Source organism: Bubalus kerabau, chromosome X (genome assembly GCF_029407905.1).
Source record: "Bubalus kerabau isolate K-KA32 ecotype Philippines breed swamp buffalo chromosome X, PCC_UOA_SB_1v2, whole genome shotgun sequence".
Lineage (NCBI taxonomy): Eukaryota > Metazoa > Chordata > Mammalia > Artiodactyla > Bovidae > Bubalus > Bubalus kerabau.
The window spans coordinates 164,541,399-164,561,392 of record NC_073647.1 but is presented as its reverse complement, the minus strand read 5'-3'; positions in this window follow the sequence as shown (position 1 = coordinate 164,561,392).

Below are 19,994 nucleotides of genomic sequence, written 5' to 3'. Positions count from 1 at the left end.
GTCTGAATGATGAACATTTTATTTTTCCTGTTTTTTCCAAATTAAAAAAAAAATTTGAAATTTAATTTATAACATTGTGACACCTTTATTTTTCATAGGCATTTTATTTTTAAACATTTTGCACTGAGTGAAACATTCTTTAAGGTCCATAGGGCTTTGCAATTTTTTAAAGTTTCATATGCATGGTTTTTATTTTTATTTATTCTTAAGCTTTTTATTTTATATTGGAATATAGCTGATTAACAATGTGGGAACAGTCTCAGGTAGACAGCAAAGGGAGTCCACCACACATATACATGTGTCCATTCTCCCCCAGCTCCCCTCCATCCAGGCTGCCACCTGACACTGAGCAGAGCTCCCTGTGCTGTCCAGCAGGTCCTTGCTGGTTCTCCATGTTAAATACAGCAGTGTGTCCATGTCCATCCCAAACTCCCTAACTATTCCTTCCCCGATCCTTCCCCCTGGGAACCATAAGGTTATTACAGAGTATTGAGCAGAGCTCCCTGTGCTGTCCAGCAGGTCCTTGCTGGTTATGCATTTGAAATATGCATATGGCTTTATATAACCCTGTAATAACCCCTTTTTAAAAAGTCCTCTCCCCCATCTTGCCTCCCCCCAGCACTGGTAACCACTAATTTGTTTTCTGTATCAGTGACTGATTCTCTTTTTTTTGTTGTTACACTTACCAGTTGTCTGTACTTTTCAGATTCCACATATAAGTGATTGCAAACAGTATTTGTCTTTCTCTGAAGTGACGTGTCCTTTATAAATGGCCTTTCGGGGAAGCTAATTCCTCCTTTTGGTAAGACAGGAACAATTTAGTTACAATGGATTCTCAACGCCACAGCAATGGTGCTGGTTCATCTGGATCACTTATTTTTTGTCCTCTTTATTATTTTTTTTTTTCCTTAAATGGAATTTACTCTCAGTTCTTTGGTAAATACGTCTCCAGCTGATCACAGAAAGCGGTGCCCCTGTGCATAAATCAGAAGCCTGTCATTTCTCAGTAGCCTTGTAGGCACATTTCCAAGTACAGGCAAAGTCGAACTAAAATGGCCTGTTTCCAACACTGTCTTGTCTCAGTGGAACCCCCGAGATGCCATGACCTCACAGGGGAGCATGAAAGAGGTTGTTGTTCTGTTGCTAAGTCATGTTCAACTCTTCGCAACCCATGGACTGCAGCACGCCAGGCCTCCCTGTCCATCACCAACTCCTGGAGTTTACCCAAACTCATGTCCTTCGAGTTGGCGATGCCATTCAATCATCTCATCCTCTGTTGTCCCCTTCACCTCTTGCCCTCAATCCTTCCCAGCATCAGAGTCTTTTCCAATGAGTTAACTCTTTGCATGAGGTGGCCAAAGGATTGGAGCTTCAGCTTGGGCATCAGTCCTTCCAATGAACACCCAGGACTCGTCTCCTTTAGGATGGACTGGTTGGATCTCCTTGCAGTCCAAGGGACTCTCAAGAGTCTTCTCCAACACCACAGTTCAAAAGCAAGCATTCTTTGGCACTCAGCCTTCTTGATGGTCCGACTTTCATGTCCGTACATGACTACTGGAAAAACCATAGGTTTGACCATATAAGTAATTTTAAAAAATTAGTTTTTGGCCGTGCTGGATCTTGGTTGCTTCATAGACTTTTCTCTGGCTGCTGTGAGCGGGGGCTACTCTCTAGGTGTGGTCTGCAGGCTTCTCGTTGCGGTAGCTACTCTTGTTGCAGAACACAGGCTTGCTTGCCCACAGCATGTGGGATCTTCCCAGGCCACGGATCGAACCCGAGTCTCCTGCATTGGCAGGCGTATGCTTAACCCCAGAGCCACCAGGGAAGCTGGGAGAAAGTAAGTCTTGATTTGACGCCTCGTGACAAATCCCTCTTGTTTCTTGGTCGTTTGTCCTCACTCGACCCAGAGCCCCAGGAAGGTGAATCTCCCCAGCAGCCCCCTCGTGATTTCACAAAATCCAACGCCCCTGAGCTACTTCCCTCACTTACAAAATTCACTTTAAAATCGCTCCGCCCGGTGGCAGCATCTTCATGTGGGCTGGCGTGGTGAGACCAGCAGAGAACAGTGTCTTAGCGGCCAAGGATATTTCCACCAGACTTTGCCGACCGGACGCCAGACTGTGTTACTAAATGATCCAGAAAATGTCCTTTCCGGTCAGGGTATGTCTCCAGGAAAAAAAAAAAAAAAAAGAAAAAAAAAAAGAAAGAAAACAAAGCTGAAAACTGTGAAAGGAGACTTCTTGTAATGCAATCAGACTTGAAATTGCCAACATTTGGCCGGATGGGAGGTGCAGGACACACTACAAGTTATATAAATGGCCCAGAACGGGGACGCTTTGTTCTTCGAAGGGCAGGAACCGCACCCTTTGTCTCTCCACCTGTGAAACCACAGCGGGGAGTATCACTCAGATTGGTGGGGGCCAACCAGGTGTGAGAACGCAATTCGTAATGTTAGGACCAGCCAGCAGACCCAGGAGATGATATTTAGGGGCTTCCCTCGTGGTCTAGTGATGAAGACTTAGGCTTCCAATGCAGGGGGTGAGGGTTCAGTCCTTGGCCAGGGAACTGAGATCCTGCACGTTGTGCAGTGTGGCCAAGAAGAAAAAAAAAAAATTAAAAATATAAAATGCCATCTTGGATTAAGACACTTTCTGTGGTGCAAAGCGTAGATACTGCAGATAACAGTATGGAGGTTCCTCAAGAAACTAAAGCTAGAACTACCATATGACCCAGCAATCCCACTCCTGGGCATTTATCGAGAAAAGACAAAAACTGTCATTAGAAAAGATGCATGTACCCCAGTGTCCCTTGCAGCAGTATTCAGAATAGGCAGGACATGGAAGCAACCTAATTGACCATCAACAGACAAATGGATAGAAGTTGTGGTCCTATCATATATATATATATATAAAATATATATTTGATATATATATATCGTGTGTGTGTATATATATATATATATATAAACACACACACACATGATGAAATATTACTCACCCATTAAAAAGGAACAATTTTGAGTCAGTTGAACCGATGTGGTTGAACGTAGAGCCTGTTATACAGAGTGAAGTACATCAGAAAGACAAGAAGCAATATTGTCTATTAATGCACACATATGGAATCTAGACGGAGAAGACAATGGCACCCCACTCCAGTACTCTTGCCTGGAAAATCCCATGGATGCAGGAGCCTGGTGGGCTGTAGTCCATGGGGTCGTGAAGTCGGACACGACTGAGCGACTTCACTTTCACTTTTCACTTTCATGCATTGGAGAAGGAAATGGCAACCCACTCCAGTGTTCTTGCCTGGAGAATCCCAGGGACGGGGGAGCCTGGTGGGCTGCCGTCTATGGGGTCGCACAGAGTGGGACACGACTGAAGCGACTTAGCAGCGGTAGCAGCATGGAATCTAGAAAGATGGTGCAGACGAACCTATTTACAGAGAAGAAAGGGACACCCAGATGTAGGGAATGGACGTGTGGGCACAGTGGGGAAGGAGAGGGTGGGATGGATCGAGAGAGTATCCCTGACATACACACGCCACCCTGTGTTAAACAGACAGCGAGTGGGAAGCTGCTGTGTAGACAAGGAGCTCAGCTCGCGGCTCCGTGATGACCCAGAGGGGTGGACAGGGGTGGGAGGGAGCCTCAAGAGGGAGGGGATACGTGTGTACTTACAGCCGATTCACGTTGTTGTACGGCAGAAACCAGCAACGTTGTAAAGCAGCTACCCCACAATTAAAAATAAAACCTTTGCTGTGCTAGAAAGTCAGGAAAGTTAATCCATTGCTCTCCGTTAATACATTTAACTCATCGCTCTAACACGGTTATGAAAGCTGTTGTCAAGACTTCTATCCCAAGGACGTGTCGATCGACCTTTCCGCTGATGTGCGTCGGCTTGAAAATCCTTGAGAATCAGCGGAAGAGCTTGCCAATGAGGCAGCGGGGGCTGTGATTAGCTTACCGAAGAGGCGCTGTCCTTGACGATGCCGTTTCTAACCCCATGACGGCACCTGGGAGATTTACGGGGGAAATTCCGACGTGCTCCGTGGAGGACTTCCACTGGAACATAAAACATTAAAGACAGATAAGATGGTAGATGTCTGATGAAGGTCAAATTCACACAGACGATGGGAGTACTGGGTTCTCTGAGGGTTCCTTTTCTTCTTCTGTCCTCCCTTTGATGAAGCAATTTATTTTACTTTCATAGAACGGTGTCAATGTTTTCTAAAGGATGCAATACAATTTTCCCCCCGTTTACAATCAATGTAAAACTTTAATAAATGATCTTGAAGCAGAGAAGCAAATAGCATTTGTCCCCACCTACAGACGAGTTCATCCAAGTGGAGAAACATGTCTAGGTTCCAGGTTCAGCTCGTGTCAGGAGACCCTGAGCTTGGGTCTGATCCGTGGTCCCATATTCTCTCCCTCCTGACGTTACCCTGGGTTGTTGTTCTTCTTGTTCAGTCTCTACGTCCTGTCCGACACTTTGTGACCCCCTGGACTGCAGAACTCTAGGCTTCTCTGTCTTCCACTATCTCCCAGCATTTGCTTAAACTCATGTCCATCGAGTCAGTGATGCCATCCAACCGTCTCATCCTCTGTTGTCCCCTTCTCCTCCCGCCTTCAGTCTTTCCCAGCATCAGGGTCTTTTCCAATGAGTCAACTCTTTGCATCAGGTGGCCAAAGTCATGAAGCTTCACCTGCAGCATCAGTCCTTCCAATTAGTATTCAGGGTTGATTTCCTTTAGGATGGACTGGATGGATATCCTTGCAGTCCAAGGGACTGTCAAGAGTCTTCTCCAGCAGCACAGTTTGAAAGCATACAAAGATGTTTAGTCCTGTCTCCAGAAGCCATAAGACGCATCCACGGTGCTAGGAAACCGCATCTCTGCTTAGCTGCTGTTGGAACGACTCATCTTACCAACCTTCATGGAGTGGTGTCCACCACGGAAACTCATAGAAGCCATGACGGCCAACTATCTTTTAAAATTTGCGTTTGTTTTGTGGTGATCTGGGTCTTTGTCGCTCCGGCTTTTCTCTAGTTGTAGCAAGAGGGGCTACTCTATGGTTGTGGGGAGTGGGCTTCTCATTGTGGTGGGTCCTCTTGTTGCCGAGCACCAGCTCTCAGGCACATGGGCTCAGTAATTGCGGTGCATGGGCTCAGTTGTTCCATGGCATGTACGATCTTCCCAGATCAGGGACCGAACCTACGTCTCCTGCACTGGCAGGTGGATTCTTAATCACTGGGCCACCTGGGAAGTCCCGCCAAGCTGTTTATCCACCACTGAAAGCTGGGCGACCAGAGGGTCCCCACGCTGGACAAATCTGAGACTGTGCTCACGCAGCATGAGCCGTGGTCCTCCACTACTGTTTTCTGAGAAATCCTGGGCTCCGGACACCCCAACCCTGCTGGGGTGTGAGCCGTCCTGTACACGCAGCCGTAATGGAACAAAGGCTGGAGCGTGGGGTCCACCTTCCATAAGATTAATATCATGTGATGTCATTTGTATGGACAATCTTAAAAAAAAAAAGATACAGAATTGATGCTTTTGAACTGTGGTGTTGGAGAAGACTCTTGAGAGTCTCTTGGACTGCAAGGAGATCCAACCAGTCCATTCTAAAGGAGATCAGCCCTGAGTGTTCTCTGGAAGGACTCATGTTAAAGCTGAAACTCCAGTACTTTGGCCACCTCATGCGAAGAGCTGACTCATTGGAAAAGACTCTGATGCTGGGAGGAATTGGGGGCAGGAGGAGAAGGGGACGACAGAGGATGAGATGGATGGATGGCATCACCTACTCGGTGGACGTGAGTCTGAGTGAACTCTGGGAGATGGTTATGGACAGGGAGGCCTGGCATGCTGCGATTCATGGGGTCGCAAAGAATCGGACAGGACTGAGCGACTGAACTGAACTGAACTGAAAAAATGAGTCTATACACAAAACAGAAAGAGACCCACAAACAGAAAACCAACTTGTGGTTATCAGAGGGGTCAAGCGAGGCGGGGTAGGGGTAAATTAGGAGTTTGAGATTAACAGATGCACACTGCTATTTGTAAAATACATGAAGAGCAAGGAGGACCTCCTGAACAGCACAGGGAGCTCTGTTCAGTACTCTGTAATAACCTGTAAGGGAAAAGAATCTTAAAAAAGAGTGGATATATGTGTGTGTATAACGCAATTACTTTGCTGTACACTTGAAAGTAACACACCATTGCAAATCAGCTCCACTGCAGTGCGGGTTTCCCAGGTGGTGCTAGCGGTAAAGAACCCACCTGCCAATGCAGGAGACCTAAGAGTTGCAGGTTCGATCCCTGGGTTTGGAAGATCCCTGGAGGAGGGCATGGTAACCCACTCCAGTGTTCTTCTCTGGAGAATCCCATGGACAGAGGAGCCTGGTGGGCTACAGTCCATGGGGTCGCAAACAGTTGGACATTACTGAAGCAATTTAGCATGCACGCATGTGCCAATATGAAAGTTTAAAAAAAAAAATCTGTAGATCTGTATGGTCTTCCTGAGCAACCTCTGAGTTGAGCAAGCTGTAGAACCTTGGAGGAAGGGTTGGACCTCTCCAAACCTTAGTTTCTCCCCTGGACAGGGTTAGCTAATCATTCCCCTGTGCCCATTGAAAAGTTCCAATGCGGCAGAGTACACACCAATGCTTTGTCAATTTGAACACGCTTTAGCTGTGCGAGTTGTTCATTGGACTAATGACCCATGTCAGTGCTTTGCCTTAATTTTGGCTATACCAAGCAACATGTAGAACTTTCCTGCCCAGGGTTTGAACTTACGCCCACTACATTAAAGGTTCACAGACCTGACCACTGGACCACCACCACGGGGGGAAGCCCCGAGTCAATGCTTCCAAAAGGGTTCCAGTGTCTTTGACCAAGGGCTTCCCAGATGGTGCCCGTGGTAAAGAAAGGACTTGCCTGCCAATACAGCAGACATAAGAGATGCGGGTTTGATCCCTGGGTCGGGAAGATCCCCTGGAGAAGAGCATGGCAACCCACTCCAGTCGTCTTGCCTGGAGAATGCCATGGACAGAGGAGCCTGGCGGGCTACAGTCCATGGGCTTGCAGAGAGTCGGACACGACTGAGGTGACTGAGCACCCGTGCATGCATGCCTTTGACCTAGGACACACGTCCATGAAGAGTTCAAATGTATGAACTTTTCCTTCACGCACAGCACAGCACAGGCAAGCTTGAAACTGAAGCACACGTTTTTGTCGAAACGGGTCGCAGTCACTTCTTTGCAACGGGGTGAACGGAAGGCGGGTTTTCAGACGCGTCCCACCTCGTGGCACAGACTTTGTTAAGAGGTGGCTCTGTTTTCTGTGTTGTGTGTTTTCTGACAGTGACAGAGGGAGCGGGAGGGAAGGGGTTATGAAAAGAAAGGAAAACGGAAAATCCCCAGAACACCTGTTCTTAGGAGATAAGAACTCTGTTCTGCTCACAAGCGTAATTACACTCATCACTCTCCCCATCCGAATGAGGACGGGCAGGGAGGCGGCTCATTCTCATTGAAGTCCCTGAGGTCTTCATTCTTTCTGGGTGTTTGGTTGGAGGAAAAAAAAAAAGAGTGAGTTTATTCCATTCTTTTCCCCAGAGTGTTAAGAGCCGCGATCCCTAGTCTGCATGCATAATGAGAGCTTCTTATTGTATCCGTGAAGTGGAGCAGTGCCGGTCTCACTTGATATCATTATTTTACTTTACTTGCAGGACAAGCAAACTCTAGCTCTTTTATTAAATATTAAACCTCTACCTGGATGCCTCATGCGGTTATACCTCTGAGATACCACGAGTGGGTTGGGTTCCGGACCACAGCTATCAAGCGAATATCACAATGTCATGTGAATTTTTGTTTGTTTCCCAGATGCACTGGGAAACATCGACCAGTCCATCCTAAAGGACATCAACTCTAAAGATTCACTGGAAGGACTGATGCTGAGGCTGACACTCCAATCCTTTGGCCACCTGATGGGAAGAGCTGACTCATTGGGAAAGACCCCGATGCTGGGAAAGATTGAAGGCAGGAGGAGAAGGGGACGACAGAGGATGAGATGGCTGGATGGCATCACCGACTCCATGGACATGAGTTTGAGTAGACTCCGGGAGATGGTGATGGACAGGGAGGCCTGGCGTGCTACGGTCCATGGGGTCGCAAAGAGTTGGACACGACTCAGTGACTGAACAACAGCAACGCTCCATGGATAAGTTATGTTCACAGTAGGTTGTAGTCTGTTTGGTGTGCAATAGCATTTATCTCTAAAAAATTCAATGTAGATCCGTTTATTTCTAAAGAGCCCTCTGTATCCCCTGAGCCTGCAGTGACTTGTAGTACTCACAGCAGAGATCAGAGAGGCCATTCCTCGTATAACCATCGTGAGGAAGTTTGAAATCCTGTGAGAATCACCAAAGTGTGAGACAGAGACACAGAGTGGGTGCGTGGTGTTGGAAAAACGGTGCTGACCGACTTGCTCGATGCAAGGGCTGAGACAAACCTTCCATCTGTAAAGAGTGCAGGATCCAGGAAGGAATCCTGGTTTTTCTCTGAGTTAATCTTGGTTCCGCGAGGTCTCTGTTGCTGTGTGCAGGCTGCTGTAGAGCTGTGGCCCACGGGCTTCTCACTCTGGTGGCCTCTCCCGTGTAGGCGCACAGCCTCTTTGTACATGGGCTTTGGTCATTGTGGCTCATGGGCCTCGTTGGTCCGAGGTGGGTGGAATTTTCCTGGACCAGGGATGGGAGCTGAGTGCCTTCATTGGCAGATGGACTCTTAACCACTGGGCCTCCAGGGAAGTCTGTGGTCTTGTTTTTAAACTTTGTTTTCAAGGTGGTCAGAAAGTGCAAATTTAAAAAAAAAATGCCCCTCCTGTCTCATCCCATCCATCCATCCACCCTTCCATGTATCCACCCACCCATCCATCCATCATCCATTCATGTATCTATTCATCCATCCATCCATGTATTCTATCCATCCATCCACCCACACATTCATCCAGGTGTCCATCCGTCCATTGTCCATTCTTGTATCTATCAATGGATCCATCATCCATTCATGTATCTATTCATGCATCCATCCATCCATCATTCATCCATCTGCCTATCAATCCATCCATCCATCCATCCACTAATACATCTACACACCTACTCACGCACTCATCCATCCATCCATCCATCCATCTATCCATCCATTCACTCACCCATCCATCCATCCACCCCCCCACTCCCCTACCCCAGTCCCTGGCAACCACTAATCCACTTCCTGTCTGTGGATTTGCCTGTTCTGGATGTTTCCTATCAATGGAGTCACACACAGTGTCTTCTTCTGTGTCTGCCTTTCTCACTATGCATAGTGTGTTCAAGCTCCAGCCACATTGTAGCCTGTGTCAGGGCTTCACTCTTTTTCATGGCTGTGTAATATTCCACCGTGTGCATGGACTCCATGCTGTTGACCCATCCATCCATCCTTCCACTCATCTATCTGTTCATCCACCCACCCACCTATCCATTCATCCTTCATGCACCCATCCACCCATCCATCCACCCATCCATCCATCCACCCATCCATCCATCCATCCACCCACCCACCCATTTATCCATCCATCCATCATCCATCCATCCATCCTTCATCCACCCACCCATCCACCCATCCATCATCCACCCACCCACCCACCCATCCACCCATCCACCCATCTATCCATCCATCCACCCACCCACCTATCCATCCATCCATCCATCATCCACCCATCCACCCACCATCCATCATCCACCCATCCACCCACACATCCATCAATCCACCCCTCCATCCACCCACCCACCCATTTATCCATCCATCCACTCATCTACCCACTTACCCATCCATCCATCCTAACACCCCGATCTCTGACTTCTAGCCTGCAGAACTGTAGGAACTCTGTTTCTGTTGCTGAAGCCCCCAGCTTGGTATTTTTCTATGGTAGCCCAAGCAGACCCAGACAGTGTCCTTCCGTGTCTGCTTCTCTCCCTGAGTATTGTGTATCCAAGGTCCATCCACACTGTGGCCTGTGTCAGAGCTTCACTCCTTTTCATGCCTGCGTAATATTCCACTTAGGCATTACTGACAAAATAGAGGCACGGCCCTAAACCCCCTCCCTTTGTTCTGTAGGCACGGACCCGGAATGAAGGAGTTAGGCTTTGTGATTCTGACTTGTTTTTCCCTTTCCTCGGCTGAGTTGACTGAAGAGAATATTAAGGTGCTTATTGTTTTTGAGAGGAGCATGAGAAGGCATAAAGCCTTCTGCAGCCGTGCTCAAAGAATAATTCATAATGTTAATCATTGACATTTGTTCAAGGACTTTTGCAAAAAAGTACTCCAGGGTGAGCACACAGGCCACAGCTTGGGGCCATGGGAGGGATAGCTATCTGAAGCCCATTTGTGAGAAAAGTTTATGGCAAAGGAGTTTGCTGAATTTAGGACTTAGGAATAATTAAAATAGTTAGAAGCTAAAGATTTAAGGATTGCTGTAATGTTAGCATATTCTACTATAGCTTATAGAAATTAGGGACTTTAGAGATATTATTAGGTAGAAGCCCTTTCTAAGAAATAGTGAGCTTAGGATACTAGGGGAAAACAGGGCTTAAAAAGATAAGAAATAAACTGAGGAATGTGGTATGCAGCCCAGACATTAGCAAGAGTTACAGAGTATTCACAAGGACACATGAGAAGAAGTAGATAAGAGAATTGCTGAAGAAGGAACTCCTTTTGAGGGGCAACAATGATTTTTGGAGAAAAATAAATCTGGGTCCATGGGAACTAAAAATAGAAAACCTCTGACCTAATGCTTTTATAAAAGTATAAAAGAGAATCATAAGCTTGAAATAAACAGGCAGTCCAAGTAAAATGAGAGGCTGCCTCAGTTTCTCTCACTGACACCGCTCACCCCTTCAGGTTGAATCCCTGGCTGCTGGAGCTGGACTCCGGCATTTGAACCCTAAGTTGCCATTCCTTTGGGCCTATATCCAGGAGTAGAATTGCCGGGTTGCAAAATCAAGTCAAACTCTTCCACATTGGCACCACCCTTTCCATTCAGACCAGAGGTTGTGGACGAGTCCTACTCTCTCCAGATCCCGGTTAACTTGCTCGTTTCTGTTTTTTGGGCTAGAGCCATCCTGGTGGGTGTGGAGGTTGGCAGTCTGACGTGGCGAGGCCATCGTGGACCACCTTTCTGAGTTTCTAACTCATTGTTCGGGATGAGGGAGGGAGGGACGGCTGTCCTTCCCACTGGTCAGATTCTGGGCTCAGCCGGGCAGTCCCTGGAGGTGGCTCCTCCAGACATCTGTCTCTCCTTCCCATATGTCTGGGACCCTCAGCAGCTCTTGAGTTGACAGCGACGTTCTCGATTGCCCATGGGAGATGCACTCGGCGGTCCGCACAGGTCACAGCCCTCCCGCCCAGGGATGGTTCATCACACGCTTTGGTTCCAGTCGCCCGGCTGGAGAAACTGCCCCAGTGACACCTGGTTTCCTTACGTCTCTTAAACCATTATGACAGCGTCAGGGGTGACGTCTGCTAGAAGGACGTGTGTTTAAGATGCAGATTCTATAAGCTGGCACTGTGTTCCTGAAATATTTGCTGCGTCGTGGTCACATTATGGGGGGTACGGGTAACTGCCCGGTGCAGAGTGTCTGGGCGCCGGGCTCCCGAGATCTCATCCGAGAGGCGTCTGCCTTGTTGACTTGCTCTTGAGGGCAGATGCCCCGTCGTGGTGGGGCTGTCCCGAGCCGTGCTGGGTGTCTGGACCATGCTTGAGTTCTGTTTGTTGAGCTCAGATGGGACTCTGAGTGCCCCATGAAATGAATGAGGCTGAGCCCACTATAGGGCTTGGGGAAGGACCTCCGGCTTCGTGGCTGAGCGTGGCAGGGGGCAGAGAACCCAAAATGCACCCGGGGTGGGGGGGCTTTGAAATAGCACTCAGCTCAAGGGGCGATGAGAGTATTTCTCTAAGTCGTACAGATGTCCCCCCCCAGACAGGGGGCCGCGGGCGCTGGGACATCCCTGCATTTGGCATTTCCAGAGATGTTTGGTAGCTATGTTCACTTTGTTTATTTATTTGCTTTTGGCTGCAGTGAGTCTGTTTTTTTTTTTTTTTAATTAATTTAATTGGAGGCTAACTGCTTTACAACGTTGTGGTGGTTTTTGCCGGACATCGACGTGAATCAGCCCGGGGTGTACATGACTACGTGTGACTTTCCCTAGTTGCGGTGAGCGGGGGCTACTCTCCAGGGTGTGTGGGCTTCTCACTGCGGGGTTTTCTGTTGTTGTGGAACACGGGGCTCAGTAGTGGATGGGTGGGTAGGTAGATGATGGAGAGATGGAGAAAGAGACAGATGTATAGATAAAAGCGGGCTTCCCCAGTGGCTCAGCTGGCAAAGAATCCGCCTGCAAGGCAGGAGACCCCGGTTTGATTCTTGGCTCGGGAGTAGCCCCTGGAGAAGGGATAGGCTACCCACTCCAGTATTCTTGGGCTTCCCTGGAGGCTCAGACTGTAAAGAAAAAACTTACCTGCAGTGTGGAAGACCTGGGTTCAATCCCTGGGTGGGGAGGATGCCCTGGAGGAGGGAATGGCAACCCACTGCAGTATTCTTGCCTGGAGAATCCCCATGGACACAGGAGCCTGGTGGGCTACAGTCCATGGGTTTGCAAAAGAGTCAGACATGACGGAGCGACTAAGCACAGCACGGCAGAGATAAAAAACACACAGAGAGGTTCTTGATAGATGGATAGATAATAAGAACAGGTGGAGTTTGTGTTTCTGAAACTGGTGTTTCTGAAGGTCTCACACAAGGCTTTCTGGTTGCAGGCTCAGTTTTTGTGGCTCATGGGCTTAGTCGCCCTGCGGCATGTGGGATCTTCCTGGACCAGGTATTGAACCCGAGTCCCCTGCATTGGCAGCTGGATTCTGAGCCACTGGGCTACCAGGGAAGTCTGCTAAATTCACTTTAATTCTGAGCCTGTACACAGACACGCCAGGACAGTGAATCCTTTCCAATCATGGCCTTGATGGGACCGCCCCCCAGCCCCCGCCCGCATCTATGGCTGGGCATCGATGACCTGGGCAGCTCTGGTCTCTTCGCTGAATGGATGGGCACGAATGCAAGGCCCGCACCCCCGGCCGATGCTCTTTAGGGGTGGACTGACGCTCCAGGACCCGGCCCGAGACTGGGGCCGCGTCTTTCCTGAGTCCACACTGCTCTGGACGGATGCCGCTGGTGTGACGTGACAGGACACTCTGCAGTTTGTGTTTCTGAAGCTCAGCCTCACGGGGGCCTCTGGTTTCAGAAGCAAATGGGGGTTTTGTTCCTAAGTGCTGTCTAAGAGTAGCGTGGGTTTCTGGACGGATGATGTGTGTCTGTTTGCATATATAGAGAGACAGTACATACGTATGTAGATATAAATCAGCATGATGGTAGGTCACGACAGAGTGGAAGAATGAGATGATAGATACATAAATAGATAGATGATGCAGATGTATAGATGAGAAGGGTGGATAGGGGACAGAAAATCGGTAGATGGGCAGGAAGACTGGTGACTGATGGATAAACTGACACATGTGTGGAAGGAAGAGATTGCTGATAGACGGACAGATACATAGCAGATGGAAAACAGGTGGGCAGATAGATTAGACAGATAGATGAATGTGAAAGTCTTAGTCACTCTGTTATGTCTGACTCTTTGTGACCCCATGGACTGTATAGCCCACCAGGCTCCTCAGTCCATGGGATTCTCCAGGCAAGAACACTGGAGTGGGTTGCGTTTCCCTCCTCCAGCGGATCTCCCTGACCCAGGGATGGAACCCAGGTCTCCTGCATTGCAGGTGGATTCTTCACCATCTGAGCCACCAGCGGAGCCTGACATTGATGAATGGAGAGAGGAATACATGATAGATAGTAGAGTGATATATTGGATGGATGCTGCTGCTGCTGCTGCTAAGTCACTTCAGTCGTGTCCAACTCTGTGTGACCCCATAGACGGCAGCCCACCAGGCTTCCTCATCCCTCGGATTCTCCAGGCAAGAACACTGGAGTGGGTGCTAGCCAGCTAGATAATGGGTAGACAGATGGTAGATATGATAGATAGGTGGGTAGGTACTTGATTGTCAGTAAAGATAGGTGGATGGATGGATGGGTAGATAGATAAGACAGATGGGTGGGCAGGTACTTGATTGTTAATAAAGACAGGTGCATGGATGGATGGGTAGATAGATAATGATGGATGGACAGATAGATACCAACCTGATAAGACAGGTGTATGGATGGATAGATGGATAAATGGACAGATGTGTGCATAAAAGATGTGTAGACTATTGATGGATAGATAATAAAAACAGGTGGAGTTTGTGTTTCTGAAACTAGTTCTTCTGAAGGTCTCACAAGGGCCTCTGGTTTCAGGAGCAAATCAGAGTTTTCTTCACACGTGTGTTCTAAGATTAACACGGGCGTTTATGGAGGAACAGAGACATTATTTTCCCAACAAAGGTCCATCTAGTCAAGGCTATGGTTTTTCCAGTAGTCATGTATGGATGTGAGAGTTGAACTGTGAAGAAGGCTGAGCGCTGAAGAATTGATGCTTTTGAACTGTGGTGTTGGAGAAGACTCTTGAGAGTCCCTTGGACTGCAAGGAGATCCAACCAGCCCATTCTGAAGGAGATCAGCCCTGGGTGTTCTTTGGAAGGAATGAGGCTAAAGCTGAAACTCCAGTACTTTGGCCACCTCATGCGAAGAGTTGACTCCTTGGAAAAGACTCTGATGCTGGGCGGGATTTGGGGCAGGAGGAGAAGGGGACGACAGAGGATGAGATGGCTGGATGGCATCACGGACTCGATGGACGTGAGTCTGGGTGAACTCCGGGAGTTGGTGATGGACAGGGAGGCCTGGCTGCTGTGATTCATGGGGTCACAAAGAGTCGGACACAACTGAGGGACTGAACTGAACTGAACTATGGAGGGACAGTGTGTGTGCATATGTATATATATAGACAAGAAGTAGATACATATATATATGATTATAGATGATATTAGCTCTTAATAATGATAGATACTTAGATTATATAGGTGATGCAGATATATAGATTAGATAGATAGATAGATGGTAGAAAATTGGTAGATAGATAGATAAATGATTGATAGATAAATGGACAGATATATAGATAAAAGATATATAGAGCATTATTGATAGATGGATAGATAATAAAATATCGGTGGATAGACAGATGAATAGATGAGAGATAGTAGAATGGTAGATTGATGGACGGATGGATGGATGATAGATAACATATAAGATGGGTAGATACTCGACTGCTAGATAAGACAGGTGAACGGATGGGTGGGTGGATGGATGGATAGATAATTATGGATGGATAGATAAATACTTAGGCTGATAGATAAGATAGACAGGTGAATGGATGGGTGGATAGCTAGTTAGGTATGTTGGTAGGTAAATGATGATGATAGATGGATAGGTACCTAGATAATACAGACAGGTGGATGGATGGAGAGCCAGATACCTAGATCAATAGATAATATAGACAGGCGACGGATGGGTGGATAGATAGGTTGATAGATAATGGTGGACGGATAGGTAGATATCTAGATTGACAAATGATAGACAGGGGAATGGATGGATGGAAAGGTATATAGGTCCCTGGGTAGGTTGTTAGCTGAACAGATAATGATGGATAGATAGCTAGGTAAGATGGTGAATGGGTGGACAGAAAGATACGTAGACTGAGAGATAAGACAGACAGGTGAATGGGTGGGTGGGTAGATAGACAGGTAGACAATGGAGAGATATCTACTACGAGGAATTGGCTCATGGTGCCATGGAGGCTGACAAGTCCTGAGATCCGCAGGCGAGGCAACAAGCTGGACACCCAGGAAGAGCTGATGTTCCTCTTCAGGTCCTCAGGCAGGAGGAGACCCAGGCCCCCGCGGAGGAGTCGGGCAGGAGGGACTCTCTCTCACCTCAGGAAGGTCTGCGGTTCTGGTCTGTCCAGACCTTCAGCCGATTAGACGAGGCTCACCCACGCTAGGGCAGCAATCTGCTTGTTTCAGCCGACCCATTCGAGTGCTTGTCTCATCCACAAATATCCTCCCAGACACACCCAGAGTCATGTTTAACCACCTACCTGAAGCTCCTGCGGCCATCGAGTAGACACATACAATTCATTCTCTCGGGACTCATCTGGTGGGACCAATTCCATCCGTATCTCTATTTATGTATTGGGTGCGTGCATGCTCAGTCATGTCTGAGTCTCTGCAACCCCATGGACTGTAGCCCACCAGGCTCCACTGACCATGGGATTCTCCAGCCAAGAATACTGGTAAGTAAGTAAGCATTAGTCGCCCAGTCGTGCCCGACTCTTTGTGACCCCATGGACTGTAGCCTGCCAGGCTTCACTCTCCATGCGATTTTCCAGGCAAGAGTACTGCAGTGAGTTGCTGTGTCCTTCTCCAGGGGATCTTCCCAACCCAGGGATCGAGCCCGGGTCTCCTGTATTGGCAGGTAGATTCTGTACTGGTTGGCCACCGGTGAAGCCCCCCGATTTATCAAACGTTGAGTTAACTTTCTTATGACTTGACATATAGAAGCATGGTGTTGTTCTTGCATAAGGCTGGCCTCAAGGTTTCTAGCACCATTTTTTAAAAAACTATCCTTTCCCCATTGAATTATCTTATCATCTTTGTTAAAAATCAATTTACCCTATAAGCATGGTCGTGTTTTGGTTTCCTCGCTTCTGTTAATTGATGTCTACCCTGATGTTAGTTACACACTGGTTTTCATTTATAGCTTTTTATTTTGCGTTGGAGCATAGCCGATCAACAATGTTACTAAGTTATAAGTATATATACATACATGCATTTATGTATGTTCTTTCTCAGATTCTTTTCCTGTTACTACAGGGTATTCAGTAGAGCTCCCCGTGGTATACAGCATGCCCTGCTTGTCTGTTTATTTTGTAAACCGTGGTGTGTGTCTGTGAATCTCAGACTCCCAATTCATCCCTCTACTCCTTCCTCCTTGACAACCACAAGTTGGTTCTCTACGTGTGTGAGTCTCTTTCTGTTTTGCAAATGCTTTCATTTGTGTCTTATTTTAGATCCCACATCTAAGTGATGTCCTATGGTATTTGTCTTTCTCTGGCTTACTTTGTATGATAATCTCTGGGTTCATCCCTGCTGCTACAAAGGGCATTATTTTATTCTTTTTTATGACTGAGTGGTATTCCACTGTGTGTGTGTGTGTGTGTGTGTGTGTGTGTGTGTGTGTGTGATGCCTTTCCCTGGTTGCTCAGTGGTTAAGAATCTACCTGCCAATGCAGGAGACACAGGTTAGATCCGTGGGTTGGGAAGATCCCATGGAGAAGGGAACGGCTACCCACTCCAGTATTCTGGCCTGTAGAATCCTATGGACAGAGGAACCTTGGAGACTACAGTCCAGGGGGTCAGAAAGAGTCAGACATGATGGGGTCACTACCCAACAACAATAACATACATGTATATCACATCTTCTTTATCCTGAAACTGAACGTCGCTCAGTCGTGTCCAACTCTGCAACCCCATGGACTCTACAGTCCATGGGATTCTCCAGGCCAGAATACTGGAGTGGGTAGCCTTTCCCTTCTCCGGGGGTCTTCCCAACATAATGTCTTTTTGAACATCTTATTTTGTAATGGACTATAGCAAGTTAGCAGTGTTTTGATGGTTGCAGGTGGACAGCAAAGGAACTCAGCCATGCATATACATGTATCCATTCTCCCCTAAACTCCAGCAATACTCAGAAGTGTTTTCAAATCTTTTAATGTCTAATTATTCATCACTAGTCTATAAAAAATACCATTGACTTTTATAAACTAGTCTTGTTTTGTGACACAGTCTTGTTAGACTCACACGACTTCTCTGAGCATCTTTTTCTGTAGGCACTTTTTAGTCTATCTAGACAGTCATTAAAAAAAAAAACAGAGCTTGCCTGCTTCCTTGTGGTCAGGCTGTATGTTCTTTCTTGATCTCGCTGTACAATGTCTCATTGGATGGTGCCCAAGAGAGTGGCCTGGCTTCCGTATCTTTCCCGACGCTCTTAGGGGAGCAGTCTTTAACCGTGAAGGATAATTAGCTGGCAGTGTTGGTGGGCGCTTTTTACAGGTGTAAGAAGTCTATTCTTAGTTTGAGACGCGCTTTTGTTATTTAATCTGTCTTTAATTGGCATATAACTGCTTTACAGTGTCGTGTTAGTTTCTGCTGTGCAGGCAGCATGGATGAGCCATGTGGATACATATATCCCCTCCCTGTTGATTCACACCTCATCCCAGCCGCTCTGGGTCATCACAGAGCCCCGAGCTGAGCTCCGTCTCACAGCGGCTCCCGCCAGCTGTCTGTTTCACACGTGGCCGTGTAGAGAGGTAAGTGCTACGCTCTCAGCTCAGCCCACCGTGCGCTTGCCGTCCTGTGTCCATTTTCTAGGTCTCCTTCTCTATTCCTGCCCCACAAGCAGCTTCATCGGCTCCGTCTTTCTGAGACTCCATACCGTTTTGAAGAACGTAGGTGAACGCTGACGTCTGCCAGCTGTCTATCCCGCATCTACTGTCCTCATAGACTTTCTACTCCGCTGTCCGCCGTTGTCATGGTGAATCAGCTTGGTTTGTTCCAAAGGGGTTGAACCGATATCCCATTTCTAGGAAGGAGTCCTGTTTCATTCAACCCTCGTTCGTGGAAATTGCTCTGTTTGTACTTTTGACTTTTGGGGGGAAGTGATGGAAGCCAGCATTACTCTGATTAAAAACGTGTTAAAATGTGTCTATTTTAATTGGAGGATAATTGTGGTCTTGTGATGGCCTGTGCCTTACAGGGACATGAATCAGCCATAGGCGTGCACGTAGCCCCTCCCTTTGGAACCCCTCTCCCACCTCCCTCCCCAGCCCACCCTTCAGGCTGCCACACAGCACCTGCGTTGGGTTCCCCGTGTCATGCGTCAGGCTGGCTCTTTGTTTCACATATGGTCAAAGCAGGCTTAAGACTAGCACACGAAACCCTTGGCAAGAGTTCATTAACAGCAAATATGCCAAAATCCTTAACATCATCAATTGACACATATTTCCCCTACTGCTGTCTTCTGGCAATGTTTGTAGAGAACAGAGATTTTTTTTTTCCCCTTAAATATTTGGTAGAATTTGCCTGTGAAACCATCAAGTTTGGAGGGTTTTTTTTTTGTTGTTGTTGTTCTAAGTATCTAACTATCAGTCTAATTGCTTAGCAGGCTGTTGTGTTAATCACTCAGTTGTATCTGACTCTTTGCGACCCCGTGGACCGTAGCCCTCCAGGCTCCTCTGTCCATGGGATTCTCTAGGCAAGGATACTGGAGTGGGTTGCCATGCCCTCCTCCAGGGGATCTTCCCGACCCAGGGATGGAACCCGGGTCTCCTGCCTTGCAGGCGGATTCTTTACCGTTCACACCACCTGGGGAACCCACTGAGGCAGTTACATGACAGTTATTCATTTTTCTGTGAGTGAATTTTGGTGATTTGTGTGTTTTGAGGAATTGAGATCTATTTATCTAAGTTGTCATGTTGGTGAACATGAATTTGTTTACACTGTTTTCTTAGTAACCCTTTGTTAAAGGATTTTTTAAAAAATGTGGATCAGTTTTAAAGTCTTTATTGACTTTGTAACAATGTTGCTTCTGTTCTCTGTGTTAGTATTTGCCCAGGAGGCTTGTGGGAGGGTCCCAGCTCCCTGACCAGGGACTGAACCTACCACCGCCTGCATCGGGAGGTGAAGTCTCAACCACGGAACTGCCAGGCAAGTCCCTCTTATTAATTTTTTAATGCAGTCCGTACGGTCTGAGTGATGTCCATTCAGCCTCCTTCACACTTGATCTGTTATTTATTTTTGCTTTTATTTCCTGGATTGATCCTTTACCAGCTGAGCCACAAGGGAAGCCCAAGAATACTTGAGTGGGTAGC